Raw genomic sequence first — 8,262 nt, 5'->3', positions numbered from 1 at the left:
TTTTAAAATGTCTTCTCTTTATGTTAATATGTATCATGGGGAAATAATTTTTTATAATATATAAACTTACTTTATACCACTATAGGTATAAAGTAATAACAATAAAAGTTATAATAGTTATATGTAAAAAATATATAATTGATGTATATATTTTGGTTTTGGTTATACTATCCTAAGGAATGAGCAACTAAACCACTGAGTTTTGTGCATTTTATGTCACTGCAGTAACTAAAAAGCAGTTGAAGAACCAGTAAGAATCATGACTTGTAGAGTTAAACATATGTGATTAACAGACCCCTCAACATCATATTTTCCTTCCTTAAAAAAAGGTAAAAATAAATTTATTTTAATTTGATAAGAAAATTATTATTTAAACCAAATCAGAAGAAATATATAGTACTTGTATGCAAATTGAAACTGTCAAATAAAAGATACTGTGTTGTACTTATAAAAACCTAGAAAAAGTCAGAAATCACATTCAGAAATTTATTAAATCAAGAACGAGAAGATAAACTCAAATGAGCAATATTCTTTTTTATTTAATCTCCTCGAAAATCTATGTACACCATTAAGTAGTCACATTCACAAACTTAATTTTTATAAATTCAGCAGCAGTCTTTGGAATGTGAGGACTTTAGAATAAAAAACTTCACAGAAATGCAACTATAATCAGGAAGCAAGGTGGATTTCTGCTCCATTCAATCATCCAGGTCTTCACCATGGTATCTTAAAGGCTGAACTAAAGCAATTAATAAAAAATGTTATTTTCCTCTTCATGTGCTTATGCATAAAATAATGCATTATATTATAGTACCCACAGACAAAAACTCACTTGTATTATAAATCACACTACTTTCGTGAGCAAAAAACATAAATGAAATATTTCTCAAACTTTGGCATGCATAAGAATTACTTTTATTACATGGAACTACAGTGGGATCAAGAAATAACTTTTTTTTTTTTTTTGAGACAGAGTCTCACTGTGTTGCCCTCGGTAGAGTGCCATGGCATAATACCTCACAGCAACCTCAAACTCTTGGGCGTAAGTGATTCTCTTACCTCAGCCTCCCAAGTAGTTGGGACTGCAGGCACCTGCCACAATGCCCAGCTAAAATAATGTTTTTTTAACATCACCCTCAAGTGATTCTGAAGTATTTATTCAGTAATGATAACTCTTTTTTTTTTTTTAATTGTTGGGGATTCATTAAGGGTACAAAGAACCAGGTTACACTGATTCCATTTGTTAGATAAAATGCCTGTTATAATTGTGTCCCACCCCCAAAAGGTGTGTCACACACCATAACCCCCCCCACCCCTTTTCCTCCTTCCCTCTCTTTGCTCTCCCCTTCCTACACTCTCACCATGTACTAGGTTATTAATTGTCCTCCTATCAGAATTGAGTACATAGGATTCTTGCTTCTCCATTCTTGTGATGATTTACTAAGAAGAATGTGTTCCACCTCCATCCAGGTTAATACAAAAGATATAAAGTATTTATCTTTTTTAATGGCTAAATAGTATTCCATGATATACATATACCACAACTTGTTAATTATTCCTGTGTTGGTGGACACTTAGGATGTTTGCACATTTTTGCAATTGTAAATTGAGCCACAATAAATAGTCTAGTACAAGTGTCCTTTTGGTAAAAGAATTTTTTTCTTCTGGGTGGATGCCCAATAATGGGATTACAGGATCAAACGGGAGGTCTAGCTTGAGTTCTTTGAGGATTCTCAATACTTTCTTCCAAAAAAGTTGTATTAGTTTGCAGTCCCACCAGCAGCGTAAACCAAACAACAGCATACAGTGGGGGGAAGAATCCATATTCAATAAATAGTGCTGGGAAAACCAGATATACACATATAAAAGACTGAAACTGGATCCACATCTTTCTCCACTCACAAAAATTGATTCAAGATGGATAAGAGACCTAAATTTAAGGCATGAAATGATAAAAATTGTCAAAGAAAGCATGGGAAAATAGTTGAAAATATTGGCCTGGGGAAAGACTTTATGAATAAGACTTCTGTGGCAATTGCAACAACAACGAGAGAAATAAACAAATGGTACTTAATTAAACTGAAAAGTTTCTGTACAGCTAAGAAGACAACAACCAAAGCAAAAAGACAACCTACACAAAAGGAAAGAATATTTGCATATTTTGAATTGGACAAAAGCTTGATAACTAGGATCTACAGAGAACTCAATTTAATCAACAGAAAAAAAAAATCACCAACCAAGAATCCCTTATGTCAATGGGCAAGGAAGATGAATAGAACTTCCTTTAAAAAAGACAGATGAATGGCTAACAAACATGAAAAAATGCTTATAGTCCCTAATTATTGGAGAAATGCAAATCAAAACTATCCTGAGATATCATCTAACCCTGGTGAGAATGGCCCACATCACAAAATCTCAAAACTGCTGGGGTGGATGTACACAGAAGTGATAACTCTTTAAAGAAAAAGTAGTTTAATCATTATTTATCACACCAGAAAATATTCATATGCTTGGTATTATAAAACAAAATTTATTCATGATCCTCCTTAGTTTACTATAGTGCATATAAATATATGCATGTATAATTTATAAGTATATAATTATTTTTAATTATAGTTAATAACATGATCACATAAGTAGAATCATATTATCATACTTTTATGAAGGATTTTCCCTTTTTGAGTTGGTTACACCACAATTTTTCCAGCCACTAACCCATCAATTGATATTCACTTTATTTCCAGTTTTTTGCCACTATTAACAACACTGCAAAAATAATCCTTGCATATTTGTTTTTATATACTAGTGACTTTATTTTTATGGAATAAATTCTCAGAGGTTGAATTGTTGGGTCAAAGAATTGTGAAGTTTATTATTATTATTGTTTTAATAGAAATAGCCAGATTGCTTTCTCCAAAGGCTACCCTACATTAAAATTCCAAGAACATGGCACAGCACCCGTAGCAGTGGTTATGGCACCGGTCACATACACTGGGGCTGGTGGGTTAAAACCTAGCCTGGGCCAACTAAACAACAATGACAACTGCAACAACAACAACAACAAATCTGGGCGTTGTGGTAGGCACCTGTAGTCCCAGCTACTTGGGAGACTGAGGCAAGAGAATCACTTAAGCCAAAGTGTTTGAGGTTGCTGTGAACTGTGACACCACAGCACTTCACCAAGGGTGACAAAGTGAGACTCTGTCTCAAAAAAAATTCCAAAAACAATGTTTAAAATTCCCTTTTCCTCTGTATTCCCACTAGAAATAAACACTGATGTTCCTTTAGATTTTTGTTAGATTGATTTATATAATGATAATTATAATTTCAGTTTTCCAGACATACTGGTGGATTTTAGCATTTTAAAAATGGCAAGACTTTTTATGGAGAATCTGGAAGATGGTGGACAAGAAGTAGCCCATGAGCACTGCTCTCTAGAAGAGGATCAAAAGTTATAGGTAGATGCCTACCTATGAATAGCGCTTCTCAGAAAGAACATTGTAAATCCCCAGAGATGTGATACTGGACAGTTAGAGTGAAGGAGAAGGTGATGGGGTGATTCATTTGACAAGATTAAAGGGATCTGTAGGAAGGCCATCTACATATGGGGAAGATTAGCAGGAGGATAGAACTCTGAGGTGCCATGCTCCCCCTTCAGGCACTGAGTTGTGACGGGGCTCCTTACACTCCTACAGACCTTTGGAGTGATCAGGGAGCTACTCAGAGTCTGTGCAGACACTGCACAAGAAATAAGTGAACTAGACTAGCACTACACAAGAAAGATCTAGTGCTTGCTGATGCCAGGTTTCTGCAGCTGATGCTATCCTGAGCTCTCAAGTTGATGACGCCAGGTCTATTTTGGACTTGGCTTTGCAGCAATAGAATTTTCATTGCCCCTCCCAGGCTAGGGAATGAGTGGGCAGAGCAGACACTTACCTGCACCATGCCCTGTGACTGGGAACTGAACCCTCCTCCCCCATACTGTGGGATCTGAGCAGAGAAAGTGCATTAGGTGTTGCAGGTACCATCTAGGAAGCTTTGGACAACTGCTTCAGTGGGGTCTGATGGGAGAAGAGGAAGAACTACATAGTTCCTGGGCCACTGATACCAGCCCCTGCCTGCACAACTTAGGACCCATGTTCTCCACAGTTGCCTCCACAATGAGGACTCTGTGGTTCCCAGTTCTGGTTCTGAGACCCTATGCCTGAGCCCAAGGCTCATCCCTGTGGCTCCAGAGCTCCTGTCAGGCCTGATGCACCATCCCTAATATCCCAGCATTATCCTTGGACTCCCAAACCCCACCCTTAAGTCACCACTGCTGCTGCTGAGCTGGTGGAATTGTCCTGAGGTCCAACACTATGGGGACCCCCTAGCTTCAAGCCATCATTACGCCTGGACCTAGTTCATGCAAATGCACAAAGTGTAGTCACCCATGGCCACTACCAAAATAGCCTCATCCAGCTGCCACTGTCACCTTCATGGGAAAACCATGAGCAAAGCCATCCCTCACAATGCCCAGACTCTATGAGAGGGTCTCACCCAGCCACCAACTCAAAATTCCTACAATCATCTAAGGAACAACCTTCCATCCTGCACAAAGATCATCCACCATCAGCTTGAACTGTGGTAATCACAGGGGAACAGAACTAAGTAGAACAACTGTACTATGGGCAATTAGTGTGCCCTCCTCTCCCCTACTAGGCAATATACCAGAGTAGAGTAGAAGAAAAAAAGCACCATCTAGGTATCTCCCCTTTTTCTAACTAAGCAGGAGAAATCCTAGCAAAGGAGACCAGATGCCCTGGAAAGTTATTAGCCCTGAGCTGAGAGAAGCGGAGTCAGATAGTTAAGGAACTTGCAAAACAACCCTGACAACACAAAAGAACAAAACATTTTAAGACCTCCAAGGGATTACAATGAAGCTAAAGTAGTGGACTTCAACCACAAAGAAATTGTCAAAATGACAGAAATGGAACTCAAATGATGGCAATTAAAATGAATGAAATTGAAGAGAAAGTTGAAACCAGCAAAAGGAAGCAAAAAAAAAAAAATCAGTAAATCAATGAAAAAGTCACTAACGTGTTAGACAATATAAGAAAGAATATAATAGAGCTTAAAGAAATTAAAGAGACATTTAAAAAATTTCAAAACAAAGCAGAGAGATTCAGCAACAGACTAAATCAAGATGAAAGAATATTAGAGCTTGAAGACAAAGATGTCAAGCTAACTCAGTCATCAAAGAGGCAGAAAAGAGAATTTAAAAGACTGAGCAATTACTTAGATATATGATACTATGTGAACCAAACTAATATACCAATTATAGGTATCCTTGAGGGAAAGAATAAACAGCAAAGCATGAAAGAGAACTTTCCAGACATGCCAAGAGATTCTGAAATTCAGATAGCAGACAGTTTCAGAACCCCAGCATGACTCAACCTGAATAAGACATCCCCAGGCACATCATAATTAACTTCAATAAAGTTAATATGAAAAAGAAGATTCTAAAAGCAGCCAGATGTAAGAAAACCATAACCTACAAGGGGAAGAATATTAGAATGACTGCAAATCTCTCTGCTGAAACCTTTCAGGCTAGAAGAGGATGGTCATCGACTTCTAATCTCCTAAAACAAAATAACTTTCAACCCAGGATCCTGTATCCAGAGACTCTAAGTTTCATTTATGATGGAGAAATTAAATACTTTAATGACATTCACATGTTGAAGAAATTTGCCATGACTAAACCACCTCTCCAGGATATTCTCAGACCTGTCCTCCATAATGAACAGTGCAATCTTCCACCATAAAGGTAAACTCACTCAGAAACTTTTGATCAAATTCCAACTTCCACAGTGGCAAAAGGATTAAAAATGTCCACTGGACTTTTGAAAACCTCAATACCCCAAATTCTACCAGGCTTATTAATATTCTCAGTTAATGTGAATGGCTTAAATTGTCCTCTAAAGAGGCACAGGTTGGCTGACTGGATACAAAAACTCAGGCCAGATATCTGCTGCATACAATAATCTCATCTTACCTTAAGAAACAAATATAGACTTGGGTGAAGGGATGGTCATCTATATTCCAGGCAAATGGAAAGCAGAATAAAAGCAGGTGTTGGAATTCTATTTGCAGATACAATACGGGTTAAACCAACAAAACTAAGCAAGGATAAGGATGGTCACTTTATATTTGTTAAGGGTAAAACTCAATATGATGAGATTTCAATTATTGATATTTATGCACCCAACCAGAATGCACCTCAACTTATAAGAGACATTCTAAAACATATGAGCAACTTGATTTCTTCTAGCTCCATCATAATCAGAGATTTCAACACTCCTTTGGCAGTGTTGGATAGATCCTCCGATAAGAAGCTGAGCAAAGAAATTTTAGATTTAAACTTAACCATCCAACATTTGGATTTAACAGACATCTACAGAACATTTCATCCTAACAAAACTGAATACACATCTTTCTCATCAGCCCATGGAACATACTCTAAAATGAATCACAACTTAGGTCACAAGTTTAACCTCAGCAAATTTAAAAGAATAGAAATTATTCCTTGCATCTTCTCAAACCATCATGGAATAAAAGTAGAACTTAGTAACAACAGGAATCTGCAGACTCATACAAAAACATGGAAGCTAAATAACCTTATGCTGATTGATAGGTGGGTCAGAGACAAGATTAAGAAGGAAATTACCAAATTTTTGGAACAAAACAATAATGAAGAACCTCCAGGATACCACTAAGGCAGTCCTAAGAGGGGAATTTATAACATTGTAAGCCTTCCTCAAGAGAACGGAAACAGAAGAAGTTAACAACTTAATGAGACAACTCAAGCAACTGGAAAAGGAAGAATATTCCAATCCCAAATCCAGAAAAAGAGAAGAAATGACCAACATTAGAGCAGAATTAAATGAAATTGATAAAAAACAGTAAAATCTCTAACTTTTCCAAAATATAGAAAAAGAAGGAATACTACCCAACACATTCTATGAAGGAAACATCACCTTGATCCCCAAACCAGGAAAAGAACGAATAAGAAAAGAAAATTATAGACCAATATCACTAATGAATGTTGATGGAAAATATTCAACAAGACCCTAAACAATAGAATCCAGCAACACATCAAACCAATTTTTCACCACGACCAAGTGGGATTTATCCCAGGATCTGAAGGATGGTTCAACATACATACATAAATCTATAAATATAATTCATCACATAAACAAATTAAAAAACAAAGACCATATGATTCTCTCAGCTGATGCAGAAAAAGCTTTTGATAATATCTAGCATCCCTTCACGATCAGAACACTTAAGAAAATTGGTATAGAAGGAACATTTCTTAAACTGATAAAGGCCATCTACAGCAAACCCACAGCCAATATTGTATTGAATGGAGTTAAATTGAAATCATTTACACTCAGATCAGGAACCAGACAAGGTTGCCCATTGTTTCCATTGCTCTTCAACATTGTAATGGAAATTTCAGCCATTGCAATTAGGGAAGAAAAGGCGATTAAGGGTATCCATATAGGGTCAGAAGAGATCAAACTTTCAATCTTCGCAGATGAGATGATTGTATACCTGGAAAATATCAGGAATTCTACTACAAAACTCTTATAAGTGATCAAGGAATATAGCAGTGTCTCAGGTTACAAAATCAACACTCATAAATCGGTAGCCTTTATATATATCAACAATAGTCAAGCTGAGAAAACAGTCAAGGACTCTATTCCATTCATAGTAGTACCAAAGAAGATGAAATATTTGGGAGTTTACCTAACAAAGAATGTGAAAGATCTCCATAAAGAGAACTATGAAACTCTAAGAAAAGAAATAGGTGAAAATGTTAACAAATGGAAAAACATACCATGCTCATGGCTAGGAATAATTAACATTGTTAAAATGTCCATACTACCCAAAGCAATATATAATTTTAATGCAATCTCTATTAAAGTCCCACTGTCATACTTTAAAGATCTCAAAAAAATGATACTTCATTTTATATGGAATCTGAAAAACCTCAGATAGCCAAGACCTTATTCAGAAATAAAAACAAGACAGGAGGAATCATGCTACCAGACTTCAGACTATGCTATAAATCAACAGTGATCAAAACAGTATGGTACTGGCACAAAAACAAAGAAGTAGATGTATGGAACAGAATAGAGAACCAAGAGATGAACCCAGTTACTTACCGTTATCTGATCTTTGACAAGCGAATTAAAAACATTGAGTGGGGGAAAGATA

The 8,262-nt window shown here is 36.4% G+C and overlaps 1 protein-coding gene across 2 annotated transcripts in view; it reads right to left on the bottom strand.

The window, feature by feature from the left end:
- Positions 1 to 514: 514 nt before the first annotated feature.
- Positions 515 to 8,262, bottom strand: part of CD163 (CD163 molecule) — a 43,018-nt gene continuing 35,270 nt past the window's right edge. For both annotated transcript variants that reach the window (XM_012809375.2, XM_012809376.2), the window contains one exon: positions 515 to 739. The gene's annotated coding sequence lies outside the window, so the exon portion shown is untranslated. The remainder of the gene's footprint in view (positions 740 to 8,262) is intronic.

This window comes from Otolemur garnettii, unplaced genomic scaffold (assembly GCF_000181295.1).
Source record: "Otolemur garnettii isolate 467f Iridium unplaced genomic scaffold, OtoGar3 scaffold00104, whole genome shotgun sequence".
Classification (NCBI taxonomy): domain Eukaryota; kingdom Metazoa; phylum Chordata; class Mammalia; order Primates; family Galagidae; genus Otolemur; species Otolemur garnettii.
Note: the sequence above shows the minus strand (reverse complement) of the source record. Positions and strands in the feature narration are given on the sequence as shown.